General features: G+C 38.9%; 2 protein-coding genes across 4 annotated transcripts in view; one reads left to right on the top strand and one right to left on the bottom strand.

Annotated features, from left to right (window-relative positions):
• The window catches only part of LOC109042078 (peroxiredoxin 2), a 46,343-nt gene extending 38,666 nt beyond the window's left edge, over nt 1-7,677 (bottom strand). For both annotated transcript variants that reach the window (XM_072296392.1, XM_019058639.2), the window contains exon 1: nt 7,551-7,677. The gene's annotated coding sequence lies outside the window, so the exon portion shown is untranslated. The remainder of the gene's footprint in view (nt 1-7,550) is intronic.
• A 10,309-nt stretch (nt 7,678-17,986) lies between these two features.
• Nucleotides 17,987-22,424, top strand: part of LOC109042077 (uncharacterized) — a 65,708-nt gene continuing 61,270 nt past the window's right edge. For both annotated transcript variants that reach the window (XR_002010043.2, XM_019058638.2), the window contains exon 1: nt 17,987-18,310. The gene's annotated coding sequence lies outside the window, so the exon portion shown is untranslated. The remainder of the gene's footprint in view (nt 18,311-22,424) is intronic.

Raw genomic sequence — 22,424 nt, 5'->3', positions numbered from 1 at the left:
CGGTGGGAGAGAGATATCTGCCAACTGCTGAGAGCGATCAAGCGCGATTGGTTGCATCAAGGTCATCATGCTTAACCCTACTTTTTTCTGGGATCAAATTGCAGAGCTTCAGAAATGACTTTTCACGTTGCTTTTAGGGTCAATAGGAAGAAGAATGTTATAGCTAGAACTTATTTATCTTCGATTTAAACAGAAATTCCTTCAACTTTTATAAAAGCTCAAGGACTCACGTGGTGCTGTACGGACTCTAAAACACAGCGGTGGCGCCCCCTGCGCGGAGAAATTTCTTACTTCACGCAGCTGTAGATACACCTTAAGAACAATGGATATGAATATCAAACACAGTAACCGACATAACCTCCAATGGACCAACAAAAACATACCGCCAACGCGTCGCCGCCGTGTATTCTTCCACTACGCATTCCGCCGCCATATTGATCGTGACGTGTACATGCGGAACCTACGAGCGCGCAGTTCAAACGCCGTTATAGGCCACCCAAATTTTTGGCACTTTCGAATAAACTTTTCTCCCGCTTGCAGTAATCAAAGAAATTTAGGAAAAAAACTGTAAGCTTCGGTCACTTACTACTTTCGGATGACACAATAAAAAAAAATGACTTAACTGACTCATTCAAGGAACATTTTCATCAGTTATAAGAGACACATATGATATCAACAATTTAGCCCAATAATGATGCCATCCTTGCCTGGTTCTTTCATTAATTATTCGGAGGAATCGTGAAATTAAACGATACACAACCCCCCCCCCCCCAAATTATGTGATAATATTTATCAGTGATGGAGAACCTACATCATATTCGAAAGAAAGAAAAAACAGGCCGCATCCACCAAGTCAACCCTTCCCAGTTACCTACTCTAAGTTTTTCGGAAAAGTAAAAATCTACATCATGATGCGGTATTTGGAGGCAGAGTATGGAACCTTCCATATTCTCTGGGAGGCCAAAACTCTTTTTACTAAGAATGGAGTACCTTTATAGGGAGAGTATGGGCAACTCGAAAATTTGGAGGTTCGGTTTGATCAGGTCATGTTGCTTTCAGGGCCCAAAAAGGCAGCCAACCGATGAACTCGAATTATCCAGTGGTACTAATTCAAACTCAAAGAGTAGGTACACTAATCTAAGATTATAAAATAACATATAAAATTTTGATATCGTAAACATTTTCTTAGTTTCAAAGTATTAATATTTAAAAACGCTTGTTTACAATGCGCTGTCGGCCCTATTGATTAATCTTTCAAATGCATAGGTTGGCAGCAGCACTTTTCTGGTGACTTTCGTTTTTCACGTTGTCGCCCTTTTAGGCCCTAAGAGCTACATAAATCGAGTTGTCCATACTCTCCCTACAAAGGTACTCTAACTCAGAATCCACGTATCAGCATTTGAGTTACCAAAATTTAAAATAAAACAATATAAACCTACTTCTCTACCTTGTTGAGAAAGGTGTTAGCAACAAGGGAGAAAAGCGAGTGTATTACGTACATTGTTTAATTTCATTTAAATATTAGGAATCTCTCCCTGTTTATAAGAAGTTCCGCACTATGTTTAATTTGAGTTACACTACACATCAAAAAGATCAAGAAGACCTGCATCATGTAAAAAAAGTGACCCAATTAATCAAGCCTACTCTTCACAGTTGTCAACAGTGTTGTGAAAAATCTCACAATCTGCCAAAATTGGAGTATTCGGGGGGTCCAAAATCCTGCTCCACGGAACCATTCTTAAAAATACTTCTGCAATAAAAAGGTCATATCTACAATAGCTTTCAACTTCGACCATTGTAGCATCACTTACAGTTTTTGGGGAAAGATGTTTTCGATCGATAATAATTCATTAATTAAATTCCTTAAGAATCCAAAAGGCGGACGAAAAATAGTGGGTGTTTAAAAGTAGCTAATTCATGTCAATTTGGCTGTTAATAGTTTCTCAGAATCCCTCTTTTTGCTGATGATGGAGAATAATGAGAAAATTAAACAGAATAACTGCCCCTAGTTTGAAGTGAGACAAATTAGTCTAAGACTTGCGGTTCATCATCATCCCCTTTGTAAAACCTTTTAAACTGCACTGACACCAGTTTTTAGTATAGATAAAGATAGTAGACTTCAGTTGCCTTAACTCTCAGTGTAGAGTGGATAGCTTCCTAAATACAATACCATGGAGCATTTAAAACTTTCTTAAATGTTTAACATTGAGTTAGTTTCTATTTATTTAATAAGTACTTGACTTAGCCGCGCAGGCCCAGATTTGACATGCAATATTGATCTCGCATTAATGCTGTTTAAAATTGCAATCTCTAATCTCTAATCTCTTGCAAAGTCTAAGAAGCCTAATTCACATGGTACAATTATTTATTAAACTGTTCTTCCAGTAGACTGCGAATTTAATGCTCTCCCTCCTCCATTATTGAATGGAAACTTATCCTAGTTGAATTACTTAGGCCCAATTCACATGGTTCAACTATCCTCCTAACATAAATGGCTGAAAATGTATACTGTGCAATTTAAGTAAATGGGAAAAATGTCCCTTCATTAGAGCCAGAGGAAAAGTTTGATTGAATTTTGGACTGTGTGAATCAGGCTGAGAACAGTTAAAAATTTTCATCCAACAAAGTTGAAAAAATAGAACCATATGAATTCAGTTTAATGAGGACTTCCTCCTAAGCTCTGAGATTTAAAACAGGGCATTCAACAGTTTTGAATCTTCACCAAGTATTGTCATTTTTGGCTCTTAAGCCTGTTAAAAGATTGGTGGAATCAGTTTTACAGGATGTCCAGAAGTTAACATACCTAACTTTCAGAGTCGATTTTTCTACTCAAAATAAGACTTTTTATACCTATACACATATGCCTGAAAAATATTCATAAGTGAGATATGCGCTTCCTAAGTTGCCATTTTTTCCTTTCAAATTGATGCATCTCCTCGTTGTTTAGTTGTAAGGAGCTGGAACTCGAGGTGGGGGGGGGGGGGGGGTTATTATTTAGAGTTCTGTTCATTTTTTGTGTTTTAAAGGACAAAGGTCTTCGGAAAATGACGTCACGAGCGTTGCCGAATTTTAAAATTGCGTATTGCGATAGCTTTTTAGGTAGGTGATGTTTGGAAAAACGGATAACAGCACTAGTTCAGGCAAATAAGTCATGAAAAGGGCTATAGTCTGCAAAAATCCCGGGTAGCAATGTTTTCATCGATTCCTATGTAATTTATGACGCTGAATCCGGATTTCAACTTTGCGCCATTAAATTCGGACCGGAAAGTTGCCAAATTTGGCAAAAATGGCCTAAAATCGGACTTTTTTCCGGATTATGGCCTGTAACTTGCCAAAAACTGATCTGACGATAAAATTAGTTAGTTTCAGAAACAAAGCTCGTTAAATTTCCTATAAAAAAGTTCCTAAACACTTTTTTGCTCAAGGCAAAATCAAGCGCGCTGGCGGGCTCCAAACTTTGAAAAATGAGCGAAAATTTGGTTATTTGCAGGTTATGGCCTGTGACTCGTCCAAAATTGATCTAACGACAATTTGGTTGTTTTAAAAAAAAGTTCGTTAAATTTCCAATAAAAAAGTTCCTATACACTTTTTTGCTCAAGGCAAAATTAAGCGCGCTGGCGGGCACCGAACTTTGAAAAATGAACGAAAATTACGTTTTTTGCGGTTTTTGCAAAAATCCCGGGTAGTTATGCTCTCAGTGATTCCTACGTAATTTTTGACGCTGATTCCGAATTTCAACTTTGCACCATTAAATTCGGACCGGAAAGTTGCCAAATTTGGCAAAAATTGCCTAAAATCGGCCTTTTTTCTGGATTATGACCTGTAACTTGCTAAAAATTGATCTGACGATAAAATTAGATATTTTCAGAAATAAAGCTCGTTAAATTTCCTGTAAAAAAGTTCCTATACTCTTTTTTGCTCAATGCAAAATCAAGCGCGCTGGCCGGCTCCGAACTTTGAAAAATGAGCAAAACTTGTGTTTTTCGCGGTTTTTGCCCGATGTCTCCTGTTTTAATCGTCCGACGAGTAATTTCTGGACAAATTAAGTGAAGATGGTAAAATTTACACTTAGTGAAATGAATTGATGTAAATAATAAGGATAATCCAACACATTACAGTATGCGCAATTTTCGCACATTATACAAAGTTCGGTGCCCGCCAGCGCGCTTAATTTTGCCTTGAGCAAAAAAGTGTATAGGAACTTTTTTATTGGAAATTTAACGAACTTTTTTTTAAAACGACCAAATTGTCGTTGGATCAATTTTGGACGAGTCACAGGCCATAACCCGCAAATAACCAAATTTTCGCTCATTTTTCAAAGTTTGGAGCCCGCCAGCGCGCTTGATTTTGCCTTGAGCAAAAAAGTGTTTAGGAACTTTTTTATAGGAAATTTATCGAGCTTTATTTCTGAAAATAACTAATTTTATCGTCAGATCCATTTTTGGCAAGTTACAGGCCATAATCCGGAAAAAAGTACGATTTTAGGCCATTTTTGCCAAATTTGGCAACTTTCCGGTCCGAATTTAATGGCGCACAGTTGAAATTCGGATTCAGCGTCAAAAATTACATAGAAATCGATGAAAACATTGCTACCCGGGATTTTTGCAGGCTCTTTTCCTTGTTTGCCTAGACTACACGTGAAAGACCGAAAAAAATTATGGCCACTAAGTAATGCACACAATTTTCCTAAAACACTTAATTCTAACGCAACAGAGAAGAAAAGTATCCAGATTTTCCTAACTCCTTGCTAGATAGGCAATTTTTACCGCAGGAACTGTAAGAAAATTGCCTACGGAGCAAGGCGCATGGAGGAGCCGTCGCGTGATCTTCCGGATTTTCCAAGCCCCTTGCTCCGTAGGCAATTTTCTTATATACCCTGCTGTAAAAATTGCCTATACAGCAAGGAGTTTAAAAAATGTGGGACCTGCTCAACGCTCTGTTGCGTCGGAATGACGTGTTTTTGGAAAAAGAGCTTGATGCAAAAACGGCTTTTTACGCCCCCCCCCCCTCTGGAATTTCTTCAGACTTTGTCTATTGATAACTCATACTTGAGCGCTTCTTTTCCAAAATTAACAGACCCCCAAAAAATTTTTTTTGGGGGGGGGGGGGGAGCTAGGGGGGGTGGAAGTCAAAACCTGAGAACCACGATACCTCTCGAATGAAGAAAGATATCGAGGTCCGGTTTGAACGAAAAATCGTCTAAAATTGCATACTTTGAGATTCTAAACGTCGAAAACCCGATATCACATAGTTAAGTCAACATATCGACGGTGAAAGTCGGCAATCACATACTCGATTTGCGACGTCGCAGACTTCCTGTCATACTTTATTTTTTAAATGGAAAACTACTCAACGGCAATTCTTTAAAACTGAGAAAATTCTGCAAAAACGTCAAGAAACAATATCAATTTGTTCTCGTGTAAAAAAATGACGTAGAGGCGGAGATTTTCAGACACCGCAAACGAGTTATGTGATTGCCGACTTTCACCGTCGATATGTGCTTTCTTCCAGTTTTTAGGTCTAGAAAATTTCTTTTAAACGAAAAATTTACAAAGATCTCAAGTTTTTATTTGAGCTAAAATCAGTTTTTTAAATTGTTCGTTTTTTTCCGCATCCAACGAGTGGTCCATTAAGCTGGGGAACCAAACGGTTCCGGAGTTATGATCGATTGAAGTTTCCGCTCAACGCGCGCCGACCGATTTTCGCGCGCCAAAAAGTCGGATTTGACGGTTATTAAATCAGATTGAATGTTCAAACTGAGCAAAATGCATTATTACGGACTCTGAAGGGTCGCTGAGTTCAGAAATTACAGAGACTTCCAAAAAATTCACGTTTTAAATATTACAGCTCCGTAGCGCTATTTTAGAGGCCCACTGAGCGCCGACCGGCCGGTCAGTAGTCCTGTACGGATCCGTAATTTTAAAAACGTGAATTTTTTGGAATTATCTGTAATTTCTGAACTCAGCGACCCTTCAGAGTCCCTAATAATGCATTTTGCTCAGTTTGAACATTCAATCTGATTTAATAACAGTCAAATCCGACTTTTTGGCGCGCGAAAATCGGTCGGCGCGCGTTGGGCGGAAACTTCAATCGATCATAACTCCGGAACCGTTTGGTTCCCCAGCTTAATGGACCACTCGTTGGATGCGGAAAAAGACGAACAATTTAAAAAACTGGTTTCGGCTCAAATGAAAAATTGATATCTTTGTAAATTTTTCGTTTAGAAGAAGTTTTCTAGACCTAAAAACTGGAAGAAAGCACAAATGTTGACTTAACAATGTGATATCGGGTTTTAGACCTTCAGAATCTTAAAGTATGCAATTTTAGACGATTTTTCGTTCAAACCGGACCTCGATATCTTTCTTCGTTCGAGAGGTATCGAGGTTCACAGGTTTCGACTTCCATCCCCCCTAGCTCCTAGCTGAAAATTTGGGAAAAGAAGCGCTTAAGTATGAGTTATCAATAGACAAAGTCTGAAGAAATTCCAGAGGTGGGGCGAAAAAAGCCGTTTTTGCATCAAACTCTTTTGTGCAACACTTTGTGGCCCTAATTTTTTTCGGTCTTTCACGTGCCACAATCCGTTTTTCCAAACATCACTTACCCTAATAGTTATCGTGATATGCAATTTTGAAATTCGGGAACGCTCGTAGCGTCATTGTCCAAAGACCTATATCCTTGAAAACAAAAAATGAACAGTACCCTAAATGATACCCCCTACCCAAAGTTCCAGCTACTTGGCAACTTGGCTATAAATGGCGACTTGGAAATTGTATAGCTCACTTATGAGGCGTTTTCATGCATGTGTGTATAGGAAAAAAAGTCATATTTTGAGCCGAAAATCGATCCTGAAAGTTAAGTACCTATGTTAACTTCCGCACACCCTGTATAATTGTTCCAATACTGGAGTGTTGAAGTGTATCAATTCTTCAAACAATCTTTACTTAAGTACTTACTTCGTGAAAATTGAGTTCTAAATATAAATTTCAAAGAAAAATTGTCCAATACCTGTATCAAGTACTGAAATTGATACTTTCTGAAATATTAGCCCTCCTGTCGCAAACCTCACAGTCTCTCTGAGACCACATCCATGCAAAAAATTACACTCGTACTTCAGAAGTATTAAAACGACAGGGATATCAGGAATTACAGCATGCCGATAGCAACAAATTAATGAAAAACTACTCTGAATGTGTAGAAATGAAACTATGCCAATGAGTGATGATTAATGGATGGAGTGGTCGTGCTTACAGATAATGATTTCAGAAAAACAAATCATATTATGGATAAATGAAAGAACTTGGTATGAAGATGCTGCATTATTTGCAGGATAATGACGAGTTAAATTTCGGGAAATTTCCAGGAAATGGAGATTTTGGTGGGGGATCTGAGCTTATGTAACGTTAACATTAGGTAACTCAAGGCCAAGTGGTTGTAATGTTCTCAAATCACGATGACAAGGAGATATCGACGAAATGTACCATCTTACAAAACTCTCGGCCACCCACACTGTTTTCTAATGCACCAAATGTAAAAATCATTCTACTACTTACAGAAGTAACGAGGAACCCGGCGAAGTGATATGGAGGGTTTGCAGAAGCTTAGGATTGCAGGAAGGCTGAAGTCCGAAAGCGACGAGCGACGGAATGAACGAAAGTGATTACATATGCAGCAGCAGCATGCATCGGTAGAGGCATGGACCAAGAGAATAAATAAGGACTCCCAACTCCCTATTGAAACCTGTGTTAAAAACCGTTACCGCGCGCTTGCAGCGAACCTGGCAGAGGATGCGGTGAACTAACGCCACAATCAAGGTAGATTTACACCATATTCTAGGTGGCGGTAGCCACCCCGGCCCAATCCTAAAAAACTCCCTCTAAAAAATGACGACCCCAAAAAAAAAAAAAAAAAAAAAAAAAAAAAAAAAAAAAAAAAAAAAAAGACGGGTGGCTGCTGCCTAACTAGTTTTACACGAAACAACGCGACCGGGCTTTTCTGCACGGTTTGCGGTCCATTAAGCTCTCCTACTAATTAAGTCGGAGAGTAAACCCCAAAAACCCTATAATATTTGGGTAGAGTATGCTCAGCTCTACTCGTAATGCCCACCCTTTTTAAGTTGAGTTAAATATTAAAAAAGTTATTAAGCTTTAACGACAAATTTTGGACCCCAAAACATGACGATGATGGATTGACCAATCGCTGAGCAGATGAGCAGATTCGGGGCAGATTCGAGGCCCGCGAAACGCCCGGCCGCGGAAGGCGGGCGTGTTATTTAGACAAACCTACAGCTATAACCGTAGAAAAAAACCCTATACAACTGTAGATATTTTGAAACTTCTATTCATAAAGCTCATACATATTTTTGGAATTTTGACATAAATGAGACATAAGGGAGAAATAACGGTAAATAGTTCATTTTCTAGTATTCTCAATAGGCGACCTGGGGGCACGGCTGTGGAAGTAATGGTAGCATAAAACCCATTAAACTAGGTAAAATTTAAATCTGTAGACGCTGGAGATGGAACTTTTGGTACTTTTGCAGACTTACATAGACGTCGAAAGGAGAAATAATCGAAAGAAGGAGCGGGTCCTTCAATTCTTCAAGCACATTTGAATTTGAAAATAACTTGTAGAACCGCGCGATGGATGGTGAGCGCCGACTCCAGAGGTTAAATTTCAGGTTATGCTACTGTTATTATTATGGCTTTAAATATTTAATTAATACGAAGAAGATAGATTAATTGAAATAATAAGATGAAGATAGATTAATTGATGCGTGTTTCCATTTTATCGTAGCCGAAGATAACTGGATCCATTTCTATATAATCCTTTTATGACTCCCACACCCTTACTATGAGCTGTTACCATGTGCTGTTACAGTACAGTAAGTACCTACTCAGATCGCAACCTGCTATTTCTTCCCAGCGGCCCGGATCTAGTGATCTTTACAAGTAATTGTTTATGAATAATTGATGATATTAGTGAGTCCTAGATACTATTTCTCGTTAACAAGATTCAGCAACTTTTCACCAGAAAATCATCCTTTCCCTCAATACGATGATGTGTGTCTGGGATCTCAATCGGTGGGAATGAATCTGCGTTTCCACTTTCTACTAAAATTTTGCTAGCAGCCAGGCAGCCTACCTCCTCCGGAGTTGATGTGTGTTTTCTCAGTGTATCATGCAACTGGTGCCTAAAGCCTGTATGTTTTCATAGACTTGTGATACTTTATATTGGAAAACTGGTTAACGCATTCACCCATCAGTCGTGCGTATGTGTCTTCTTAAAGAAGCTACGCAGCACTCTGTTAATGAAATCAACTCAATGTCACAACATCCAAGATACTTGACTTCAAACATTACTGTTAATTTGATTATCAGCAAGTCTCCTTGATTCTGTGTCAGAAGTTGATTGAATCGTCTAATTTGCCTGTATTTGGATAAAATTCTTCAAATCAAGGTCTTTCATATTGACCTCTGCAGAAGGTATGTATCTGTATGCTACTATTTCATTGGTTTGATAAAATTGAAATGCTATAACTAATGCAGGATATCCTTGATGATAACCTCTCTATACATCGGCTAAAATTTGCAGTACCTGGAGACGTAAACTTGCCGTCACTGCTTACCACATATAGGAAATAATACAGAGCAGCTGTTCGATATAATACATCAGTGCCGCCTGACGTCTAGATTATCTGAGTCCTCGCCTGACAAATTTACCCACTTTGAGAGTGCGACAGAAAATTAGCTGGTTCATTTGGCACGGAATATGGATACAGGAATTAATTCTCTGGCACACCCTGAAAGTGAGTTAAAACTCATTAGATGTGGACTTTGGGTAGCCAGAACTGGCAGAATAATGAAAGCTATCGATTGAGACTGAGGCGACTAAAAATATTAGTTGTAATTAATATTTTGGGCTGCAACAGTATATCAACAGAGCATCTTCTTTGACGGAAAGTGGGCATTGAATGCCCGAGTTGAGAAATCTCTCATAAATACCTGCTTACTTTACCTGCCACTGTATTGATGTGAGAGTTACCTTAATCGGATGGTTGCAGAATCTCCCTGGCAATTCCCAGCATAGATATGATGGTGCTCCACATAATTAACTTACCGGCAGAATCATTCGCTCGATAGAATCGTATGAGAGGGATCACATAGCATAGGATATAAAATTAAGCCTTGAATATAGGTGATGTTTATACTTTAACCTCTGGTTCTCGGTCTACGGTACGAAAGGGACGGACTAATACAGAAGAACCATACATGACAAGTGGCTCCTAAGTTGTCATTTATTTGAGTCCTTAGCTGAAGAGTTCATGCCTGAAGGTGCGACAGAAAATGGACTGTTTTTTTCCATCCTTGAAAGTAAAACAAAGAATCAAAATTGTACTCTCCGTTTTACCCTTATAGTGCGTTGAAACTCAATCGCAGCCGACTCTGCATGACCAGAATTGGCAGATACAGACTCATAAAAATGAAATGTTATTGAAAGGAAAACCAAAAATTAAAGTGGTATTCTCTGTTGTACCCTGATAACGCACTGAAACTCAATCGCTGTTGACTCTGTATGACCAGCATTGGCAGATAAAGGCTCCTGAAAATGAAATGTTATCAAACTGTTTCATTACAGTTCAGAAGATTCATGCTATTGAGATCGAAATTTCAGTTGTGGTAACTGTAATTTTTGCTTGCGGAAGCATCAACTTTTACTGTTTATCTTTTCCAATGACGAGTGAACTGGTCACATTTCTCAAGATACAGAATGCCATAGTTAGAGACATCTCTCATTAAACTAAAAATATTGATAAATACTTACTTTGCTTACTGTCTTTATGAGACGGTATCACGCGTTTGCAATGTTATTACTGATGATGAAATTGGAGCTCGGAGAAATTGCGATTCGAATGGTCAAAGGACCTGGCAGGCATAACTAGGTATAAGCAGCGTAAATGATAGAGGTCCTGCACTGAGCTGCAGAATCTAGCTTGCATTCTATCATTAGTTCCAAGAATCCAAAAAAAAAATGTTGGATAATGTAAGACATAAAAGGTATCCCTTAACACAGGTGATGCCTCTAATGTAAATCCTGGTTTTGTGCCTACTGGACACAGGAGATGGAACATTACATAGAAGTCCTATATTAAGAGCAGCTCTGAAGTTGTTGATTATCAGGGTTCTTGCCTGACACATTCACCCACTTTGAAGGTGTGACAGTAAATAGACTGGTTAATTTTATCATTGAAAATAAACCCATTATTAGTTAAACTGGCACTCTCCCTTTCACCCTGTTGCGCGTTTAAAGTCAATGTGTCTTTGTGGACTCTAGTTGACCAGAATGGCCAAATGGAGAATCATAATGATGAAAGCTATAAAAGGATTTCATTGCAGCAGGCCGATTATTGAAAGTTTGAAGCAGTCTGATAAGAGATCGAAATGCGATATATTGCACGGTTAAGATAGGGCTGTCTTGCCTTGTCGTACTGACATAGTTTCAATAATCAGCATGCAGTTGAGAAAATTTATGTCATCACAACTAAAGTTTATTGTATACCATCCATCTCCTTATGAACGGAAAGATTTAACGCAAGTACCAAGATGATTTCATATGATGTCTGGATAGGAATGCACATAGTAAACAAGTAAGTAGCAACTTTTCGTTTCAGGCACATTGTGCCCAAGCATTGTGCCCTCAGTAATCAGAGAATCATAAAAGAAAACTCACTCACAACGAAAAAGGTACCTAGAGAGAGAAGGAATCATGCAAAATCAAGAATGGTCACATTTGGAAGTATTATTCCTCGGGGCAGCATAAAATTGAAAATGTTTCGTGCGTACAATGAGAAAACCATTCAAGAAGTTATATTGTTATTAATTTCAGAAATAATATGACATAGAAAAAGAGACAGGAGCCAGGAGAAATTGAAATTGCAATGCTATTTTGCTCAAACCCGATTCAAAATTTCCAAACGAAACTATAACATAATTATCATAACCTCTCTAAGCACTATCTATGGCTTAGACTGCGCATTAGGAAATTTCGGCGAGACTGGAGTCCCTTCAGGCGGGACGATAGGCAACTCAGCAACACCCAGCAAGTCCGAGACCGAGACAATGGAAATGCCTGTCATGCCAGTGCCGTTGCCTGATACGGGTACTTTTCGTTCGTATATCCGGATGTATCCACTAAGCGGAAGGCGCGTCTTTACCCTGATTTACCCCGCTAGCTGTCTTACCTACCGCGCGACCTAGATTGCGTTATAAGTCAATGCGCTTTACTGTAGTTTCTATCGATCGTAGCCAATGAGAATTAGGCATTACGTCAAGTGACCCAACTTTGTCACGATTTCAATACTGACCTGCGGTTTTTTTTCTGTGACGTACAGGGTGTGCCAAAAATATGGATCCTTCCTTACTGATGTCTCGAGAACGATTACAGATTATTGACATGCGGTTTGAACGAAATTCCTTAAAAAAAGGTGGGCCGCTTTTGAGGGGGGGGGGGGGGGGGGGTCGTTTCCTCTCTGCCTCGCGCCCGCGGGAACAACTTTTAAATTTAAAATGGGAACTCTCTTTGCCGGATACTTCGTAGAAGTCATACCAAAAATACGTGATATCCTTCCAAAAAAACAAAAATATGATTTTTGTACAAAATTTCGGCCCAATCCAAAAAATGTCACTAATTACCAAAAACAAAAAAAAAAACAAAAAAAAAAAAACCAGGCACCCAAAAAATATGATGGCAGTACCGTTTGGATTCATCATATAAAAGGAAATGATATCAAAACGGCCCAATTTTCTCTTTCATGCCCATGCAATATACCAAACACCCCAACTTTTTTCACAAAAAAAGAAAAAAAATTAATAAATAAATAAATAAATACCTATAAGGTATGATGACCTGAACACGTTTATTGGATCCATCGATTTAAAGGAGTATGATATCAAATCGGCCCAACTTCTCTGAAATATGCCCATCTCGGATCAATAATTTTTTTGAGACCTTCCGACTCATCGCTGAGGAGACACTGATCATTACCTACTTGACCCTTAGTATATATCCTTGTTTAGATGTCAAAGAGTTCCTTATGAGAACTGTAATGAATTTTTTTTCTTTGAAGAGATAAAATCAAAAAATCGTCATAAAATTGAAAAAAAAATTCGAAGAAAAAAAAAGGAATGGGCCGGCCGGCCGTACATACAAGTGGTAGATAATATAGGGTGATTATCGTCTCTCTTTCACATATACATGAACAAGTATCATCGTCAAAAGGAGGATCAGTCCTTCTTGAAATCGTCATTGAAAGATAGACTGAAAGATATTCACACATGAGTGAACAACTTAACAACTTTCAAGCAATGCCATATTCTTTGTTTGTTTCTGATAGAAGGCCTTACAAACTACTGAACCTTGGCGTATTATTGCGAATATTATGTGCCTCCTACTTACAATGCTTCTTTCTTAGCAACCTCATGGATGTTGGCAAGACCGGGTCGGTCACCCATGCCAAAATGTTGGGGCATACCAATGTATCTACATTTCCCCCCCTTTTTTTTTTGTACGTGCCGGCCGGCCCATTCCTTTTTTTTTCTTCGAATTTTTTTTTCAATTTTATGACGATTTTTTGATTTTATCTCTTCAAAGAAAAAAAATTCATTACAGTTCTCATAAGGAACTCTTTGACATCTAAACAAGGATATATACTAAGGGTCAAGTAATGATCAGTGTCTCCTCAGCGATGAGTCGGAAGGTCTCAAAAAAATTATTGATCCGAGATGGGCATATTTCAGAGAAGTTGGGCCGATTTGATATCATACTCCTTTAAATCGATGGATCCAATAAACGTGTTCAGGTCATCATACCTTATAGGTATTTATTTATTTATTTATTAATTTTTTTTCTTTTTTTGTGAAAAAAGTTGGGGTGTTTGGTATATTGCATGGGCATGAAAGAGAAAATTGGGCCGTTTTGATATCATTTCCTTTTATATGATGAATCCAAACGGTACTGCCATCATATTTTTTGGGTGCCTGGTTTTTTTTTTTTTTTTTTTTTTGTTTTTTTTTTTTGTTTTTGGTAATTAGTGACATTTTTTGGATTGGGCCGAAATTTTGTACAAAAATCATATTTTTGTTTTTTTTGAGTATGTACATAGAGTCGTAATGTAATTGGGAGAGCTGGCGCCACTTTTAAGCATTTCCCATGTCCCGAATTCCGAGACTCCTGTGTGACGCCGGGTCACTTTTTCGATACATAATCGATTGTTTGCGATACACGGGTACCCGGTCATCCGATTGACAACAACAACAACAACAACAACAACAACAACAACAACAACAACAACAAAGGAGATAGGAATTACCACGTATTCCACACCGCCATTTTGGATCGAAAATGTATCGAAAAAGCGACCCGAACTCGGCGCACTCCGGGCTCGGAATTCGTCGAGCAAAACATGGCGCCAGCTCTCCCATTTACACATTGAGTAATCAGAGTCGTAATGTAAGTGGGAGAGCTGGCGCCATTTTTAAGCATTTTCCATGTCCCGAATTCCGAGACTCCTGTATGACGCCGGGTCACTTTTTCGATACATAATCGATTGTTTGCGATACACGGGTACCCGGCCATGCCATCCGATGACAACAACAACAACAACAACAACAACAACAACAACAAAGGAGATGGGAACTACCACATATTCCTCACCGCCATTTTGGATCGAAAATGTATCGAAAAAGCGACCCGAACTCGGCGCACACCGGGCTCGGAATTCGTCGAGCAGAACATGGCGCCAGCTCTCCCATTTACATTTCGACTCTATGTACTCTATGCATTTACATTACGACTCTATGTACTCTATGGGCATGGGCATGGGCTCAGAGGGCTTAAGTACGGGTGCCACACACGGGAGGGATGAGGCGCCCAAAAGTGAGGCTCTGCTGCGCGCGCACGTCGCATGTTTGGATTGTAATTTCGCGGCAGATTCGAACCCAAGGGGCGAGTTCCATACTACATTCTTCTCAAATGCACAGTATTAAAGTAAAAAAAGTCCAGAGTTTTAATCACGATTACTTTAATTAAATTTAACCTCTCGTAAATCCATACGTAAAAAGGGTTTCCTTCTCCGTAAATTTTAACAGTTTTATAGTGAGTTTAGTGATTAAAATTTACAATTTTTAGGAGATTTTTTAAAGTTCTTACTACAAGGGAATGTCTTGGCGAAGATTCTTTACTTTAACTCGCTTGCTCTTGACTTTCACATGGATGAAGCTAGCAGAACTTTTCGTGGAAGGGAGGGGGAGGATACGCTCCCAGGTCGCTCCCTCAAAAAAAGAAGAAAAACCGCAACAATGATGCTGTGGGATGTTTCTTTTGTGGGGGGGGGGGGGGGGGGGCCTCTCGAGAAGGACTGGGCAGTGGGCTCCTCTGATGCCAGCTTTGCTCTCTCTCTCTGATATTTTGGTACCCTGCTACGAAATTTCTTTTCCATTTTACTGTTAGCCTTTCATCCTTACTGCTACACGAATTGTTAATTTGAGAGAATAAGATTGAAGGAAATTCATTTGTGAGCTGTCTGGAAAAGAGAATTGGACGTATTTATGCTACAAGGAAATATGTGCAAATGAGTGAAAGCAAAAAGATTAGTGTAGCTTGTGAGCCCTATGCACATAGATCCTCTTGATTCGATTTATTTTCGCATAATTCTTCTCAGCATAAATACGTTCAATTTTATTTTAGCACTTTCTCGTCTCTTTTCTAAATCCTTAAGCTTCAAAAATCTCAAACAATATTTCCTCGATAAAAGCAATAGGTACCTGCACCCGCTATAATTATGATTATAGGCATAAGTCTATTGCTATAGCGTACCTACATTTAGAAACACATAGGTACCTACCTCAATTACTAAGTTTAATAATGTATGTGTCTCCTGAGTATCTTTGCAGAAAAACACCATTGTTACTGTCTGAAATTTTTACAGGATATTCTTTCTGTCTTGAAGAGAAATCAACGGAAATTAAAAGAGAAAACTGGGATCATTTCTCCTTAGAAAAAATAAACATGTTGGAAAATGACTAACGTCTTGAATCCAAAATGCATCCCTAGTAGCAGAACAAATTTTTGCTTTTCTAAAAAAAGTATAAAAAAAACATATCTGTTATCTAAATGATCGTTTTATATAAAAAACGTGTAACGCTTATATAGAAAAAAATCAAAGTTCAGACCTGACCGTAATATATGAAAAATGATAAAAGCTAGATAAGGTAATTTTTTTTTATACACACATTTTTTATTTTTTTTTATAAAACGCATGCATACGAAAGTGTTAAAGTGAACATTTTTATGTAACGATTATATAAAAAAATAGGTCAACCTTTTCGTGAGCTTTTCGCGGATTAGAAGAATTTTTTGTATGTTCGCGAAAAGCTCACGAAAATTATAACATTTTTTTTATATAATGTTTACATAAAAATGTTCACTTTTAACACTTTTGTATGCATGCATTATATAAAAAAATTAACTTTCGTACATAATATTTATCTTTTCCTTCTGTGGTTCTGCTACTAGGGTATGTTTTTGGACTTAGGCCATCAGTGTGCTCAAGAAGCAGTATTCTGATTAAGTGTGATTAAAGTATTAATGGCAATATTTGCTGAATTCGTAATTTGTATGAATTATTACATTTTGAATTTTTAACTTGAATTTTTAACTGTTTTTTTTTTACTGAATTTTTTACACTGATGGCCTAAGTCCAAAAACATGCATTTTGGATTCAAGACGTTAGTCATTTTCCAACATGTTTATTTTTTCTAAGGAGAAATGATCCCAGTTTTCTCTTTTAATTTCCGTTGATTTCTCTTCAAGACAGAAAGAATATCCTGTAAAAATTTCAGACAGTAACAATGGTGTTTTTCTGCAAAGATACTCAGGAGACACATACATTATTAAACTTAGTAATTGAGGTAGGTACCTATGTGTTTCTAAATGTAGGTACGCTATAGCAATAGACTTATGCCTATAATCATAATTATAGCGGGTGCAGGTACCTATTGCTTTTATCGAGGAAATATTGTTTGAGATTTTTGAAGCTTAAGGATTTAGAAAAAGAGACGAGAAAGTGCTAAAATAAAATTGAACGTATTTATGCTGAGAAGAATTATGCGAAAATAAATCGAATCAAGAGGATTTATGTGCATAGGGCTCACAAGCTACACTAATCTTTTTGCTTTCACTCATTTGCACATATTTCCTTGTAGCATAAATACGTCCAATTCTCTTTTCCAGACAGCTCACAAATGAATTTCCTTCAATCTTATTCTCTCAAATTAACAATTCGTGTAGCAGTAAGGATGAAAGGCTAACAGTAAAATGGAAAAGAAATTTCGTAGCAGGGTACCAAAATATCAGAGAGAGAGAGCAAAGCTGGCATCAGAGGAGCCCACTGCCCAGTCCTTCTCGAGAGGCTCCCCCCCCCCCCCACAAAAGAAACATCCCACAGCATCATTGTTGCGGTTTTTCTTCTTTTTTTGAGGGAGCGACCTGGGAGCGTATCCTCCCCCTCCCTTCCACGAAAAGTTCTGCTAGCTTCATCCATGTGAAAGTCAAGAGCAAGCGAGTTAAAGTAAAGAATCTTCGCCAAGACATTCCCTTGTAGTAAGAACTTTAAAAAATCTCCTAAAAATTGTAAATTTTAATCACTAAACTCACTATAAAACTGTTAAAATTTACGGAGAAGGAAACCCTTTTTACGTATGGATTTACGAGAGGTTAAATTTAATTAAAGTAATCGTGATTAAAACTCTGGACTTTTTTTACTTTAATACTGTGCATTTGAGAAGAATGTAGTATGGAACTCGCCCCTTGGGTTCGAATCTGCCGCGAAATTACATTTCAAACATGCGACGTGCGCGCGCAGCAGAGCCTCACCATGGATAAATATATACTACGTATAGCCTCACTTTTGGGCGCCTCATCCCTCCCGTGTGTGGCACCCGCTTAAGTACTCTATGTTAAGGGTAGAGAGAGAGGTTATGTTTCTCCCTCACGACGAGAGTTCGCCGTGTTTGCAGCCCCAGCAGTTCCTATTTCCTGGCAGTGTTCACTTTTTATTCCCAGTTATCTTTTGCTTTTCGTGATAATAATTATCACTCCACTCCATGATACCGTTACCATTTCTCATCTATCAGACAACTCGACGAAAATTTAAGTATCCTATTCAGTAATCGTGAAGTTATCTCTAAATTCCAATATGGAGATGCATCAGCTGAAATCAAATTGGTGATAAATCTTGTGGAATTTCGCTTTATAGGTAAGGTCTGATCTTGAGGATATTGCAATCAGAGACTTCCAAAGTCCCTCCTGCGGGCTTTTACTGGTCTGCCCCAAGTATCCTCTTCTGTCTCCTCCTTTGTGTGCTACATGTTAACTTCCGTCATCTAACCCTAAAAAATTATTTCTCTGGAATGAGACGGCGTTTGAGTTTGGCAGAGATTCAGTCTTGGCCTGGAAGGCTAGGACTTACAGAAAATCCTGCCGCAGATCATCAGTAAGCGAGAGCGTGGCACCGATGCGTGTATGCTCTCAGCTCTGGAGGAGAAATAGAGAACTGGCTTGGTGGTAATGCGCTCGCTCCCTTATCGTGAGGTCTCTGGATCGCGCCCCCGTGAGGGCAAATATCTGCCGTTAACATACCACACACATTGAGTCATATATGCCGCGAGTGGCCATAAAGAAATACTTTTTTCCATAAAATAAGAGTGAGGCGTGCATTTTTGCGCACGTTATTGAAAAGGGCCCCTCTTGCAGAGAAACCTCAATCTGGACCTAGGGTGTAGGGCCCTAATCTTACGTTGGCCGTCTAATAATCTTCTTTTTTTTTTAGAGGAAAAAGCAGACTCCGAAGACAGAAATAAATGTAACATTAGTAGGCAGTATAAACATATAAGTGTAAATCTTTACAAAGGTGCCATTCACAAATTACGTAAGGCACTTACAAGGGGGAGGGGTGTCCAGAGATGCCTTACGTAAGCCAAACGCTAGGATCTTGTTTCTTCCAAATTCCGTTAATTTAAAGACTTACCAGTCCAAATTTCGTTTTTTAGACCTTTATGTGTTTTGGTTAAAATGTAATTTCTCTGAACTTTTTGAATTTAAAAACTGTTATTTTTTCAATACAACTATTATTCTTAATGATCTCCTACCAGCGACTAGTAATGTTTAAAACAATACCGATTTGTTTCAGCACCATTTTTTTCAATAAATTATGCATTTAAACGATAGAAGAGGGGGGGGGGGGTCATAAAAATCGGAAAAATTGCCCTACGTAATTTACTGAAGGCCTCAAAGAGTAATTTTGACATTTCCTATTAGTATTTTTTGTATTTGTTACGGTCGTTTTACTTTGAATTCCGTATCCTATAACTAAAAGAAGAGCAATTGTGCAGATTTTTCTTTTATATACTTAAAGAGACGTTTCACTTTAAAAGATTCCGTATTGCCCGCAGGATTTTTTGTCAGCCTTACCAGAGCTCAGGGGCTGAATCTCTGCCCTAAAGGGGAGGACTGACAGAAAATCCTTCTCCGGGCGCGGACGCGGAGTGCCGAGAGTCTGCAGAAAGGGAACATTGATGCTCCCGACTGTGCACCAGACAGTTTGCGATGGAAATTCTGCAGGATTTTTTGTAAGTCCTTCCTTCGGAGCTCAGGACTGAATCTCTGCTGAACACTCGACTCGAATGAGACGTCGGCACTTCCTGGTATTTCTAAAGAGGTGAAATCGTCACCTTCCAGGCAAAGTATCACAAGCGCCATGCGATGTTTAAAAATTTCCTCCGCCATTTCATTTTTTTACAGAGAAATTGTTCAACGAAGCTGTCCGAAAATTTTACTGAATTTTCCTTGTGCTGCGGATAAAATTTAGTGAAATTTCCAAACAGATTCAACCAACAATTTCTCAGTAAAGAAATAAAATGGCGGCGGAAATTTTTAAATGTCGCATGGCGCTTGTGATACTTTGCCTGGAAGGTGACGAAATGATGAGGCTATGTGCAAGAAAGTTCAGGGACAAGTCACTTCAAAAACCTGTCAGCCAAAGTATTTCCTCAGTAAGAGTGTCCAGAAAATTTACTCAATAATGGAACGGATTCTTGAAAGTCTTGCGCGTAAATGAAGTAAGCACCGAGTTTTGAATAAGTAAGCAACTGTCAAGGCGGAACTCAAAAATTTTGAGAATGAATCAATCGTAAATTATTTAAGTTAAAGTCATTTTTTAAAAATCTGTGACTTTCACACCATGCTGTGGTGCGCACCAAAAATTTGATTGAGAAATTCTCACAAGTCAAGCTGAAAGTATGTCCTGAGTGCATGTCACCAATCAATAGGCAAACTGATTTGTGGTCCTCATGGTACGTGTACTTTCAGAGCCATTGCCAAGTGTTTTGTCATTAAGTGTAGTGTATTATTACCTGATTTACTCAAAATCATAATGTAAAAAAACCGGCGCTCCGCTTCGCTCCGCGCCGGTTTCCCCCAGGACGCGCGCGTCGCGCGCGTTTTATAGTTTGAGGTCCGGCCTCAGTTGTTCTGTCCTTTAAGTGACCCACGCGTCCACCGCGGGAAGAGTGTATTTTCCGAAGGGAGAGGCGGGGGCGGGGAGTTATCAATCTTTGGAGGTTGGATTTACGTTTACACTTATGGAGGCATTGATTATTCGAATAAGGACTTCATGTCGCCAGATTACAACATCAATCCTCATGTAATGTCTGATATGAAAAAATGTCAACAAACGCTGTGGCAAGCTTGAATGACGATGGATGAATCTCCATAACCCACTGTGCGACAACATTGCCGTCTTGTCCACCAATTATCAGTCTGTAACCCACTGTGCGACAAAATAGCCATCGTGTCCACCAATTGTCAGTTCATCAGTTCGTGACCCATTGTACGACAACATTGCCGTCTTATCCACCAATTTTCAGTTCGTGACCCACTGTGCGACAACATTGCCGTCTTGTCCACCAACTTTCAGGTCGTGACCCACTGTGCGGCTTCCCTCCTCTTTTGCCGTACACCCCCCGCCTAAAACTTTCAAAGCTCGCCATTTTTAAACGGCTCAACCGATTTCGCTCAAATTCAATACCAGACTAGAACTAAGTAAGATCTTCCTTCTGTAAAAATTTCGGGGGGGGGGGGGGGAAAGCTTTTAATTTGCGCGAGTTATCGCGCCCACAAAATTGAACCTCCCCCCACTTCTCACCCCCACCATTCGAAATGTAATACTTCGATCTCCGTTTTTTTTTCGCAGAATTGTAGTCCTGTTCCTCTACTTTACATCGCAAAAAGTTTCACCCGGAAATTTTTTAATATGAGGGAAATATAACCAAGTAAAAATCGGAAAAACCACGATGAGTCGGAAATACATACATAAATAAACACACACACACACACACCCTCACCCTCACACACACACACACACATATATATATATACACACATGAATTCAAACGGCAGGCATATTCGTAATCTACGACCCATGATCGATGCTCATTACATGGTCTTTGGTCCAGGTCTGACATCAGGGGAGAATGCAATAGTGTATTTCCTTCGGAAAATACACTAAAAGGCTAAAAAACAAGGAAAGTACACTTAAATTAAGAGTATAATTGCAAAATTTTGAAATTCAATTTTACCCACTTAATTTTCTGTCTGGACGATGTTTTGGAGAGGCCGTTTACCCACTTAATTTTTTGTCCGGACGGTTTTGGAGAGGCCGCAGCCCTTTCTCTTCAGCGGCAATACCGTGACTGCTGCGGGCATTGTTTCGTCTCAGGACGTATTTACCAATTTGGACAGAGTTGTTATCAGGTAAATTCTGCTGTGTTGCAGTGTTGTAATAACTGTTCAAGTCGGTTTCATCAACAAGTTGAAACAAGGGATTGTCTATGCCTTCAAAATCGATGGTGAAGATAAATTTTTTTTTTAAAAAATCAACATGCGCTCCAAAGTGTTAAGATCTTTGTTGCTTCTTACCCTTTTTAATTAACTTGGGTTCAAAATTGATGTTGTGGCTGTTTTCCCAGTGATGTTTGGCAACTGCTGACTTTTCAAGTTCTTCGTTTTTTGTGGTTTCTTTTGTGCTCAGTGTCCTGTACTTTTATGGCTCTCGTGGTTTGACCAATGTAAAACTGGCCACAATCTGTGCACTCAATTTTATAGATGCCACTGCTGTTCAGTGACTCTGTCTTTTAAATCTGGGTGGAATTTTGATTTCATTCTTAGCCTGATTTACTACTTGTGATTTTTGGAGTGTGGTGTATATATGTGTGTGTGATATTTTTTAAAAACTGGCTGTAAGTGGAGCTCTTGAACAGTGTTCGAAACTCACAGGTGCCAACGCGCCAAATGCGCCTAAAAAGTCGGCCATG

This window comes from Bemisia tabaci, chromosome 2 (genome assembly GCF_918797505.1).
Source record: "Bemisia tabaci chromosome 2, PGI_BMITA_v3".
Classification (NCBI taxonomy): domain Eukaryota; kingdom Metazoa; phylum Arthropoda; class Insecta; order Hemiptera; family Aleyrodidae; genus Bemisia; species Bemisia tabaci.
The sequence above is the reverse complement of the archived record's forward strand: the minus strand, read 5'-3'. Positions and strand labels throughout refer to the sequence as shown.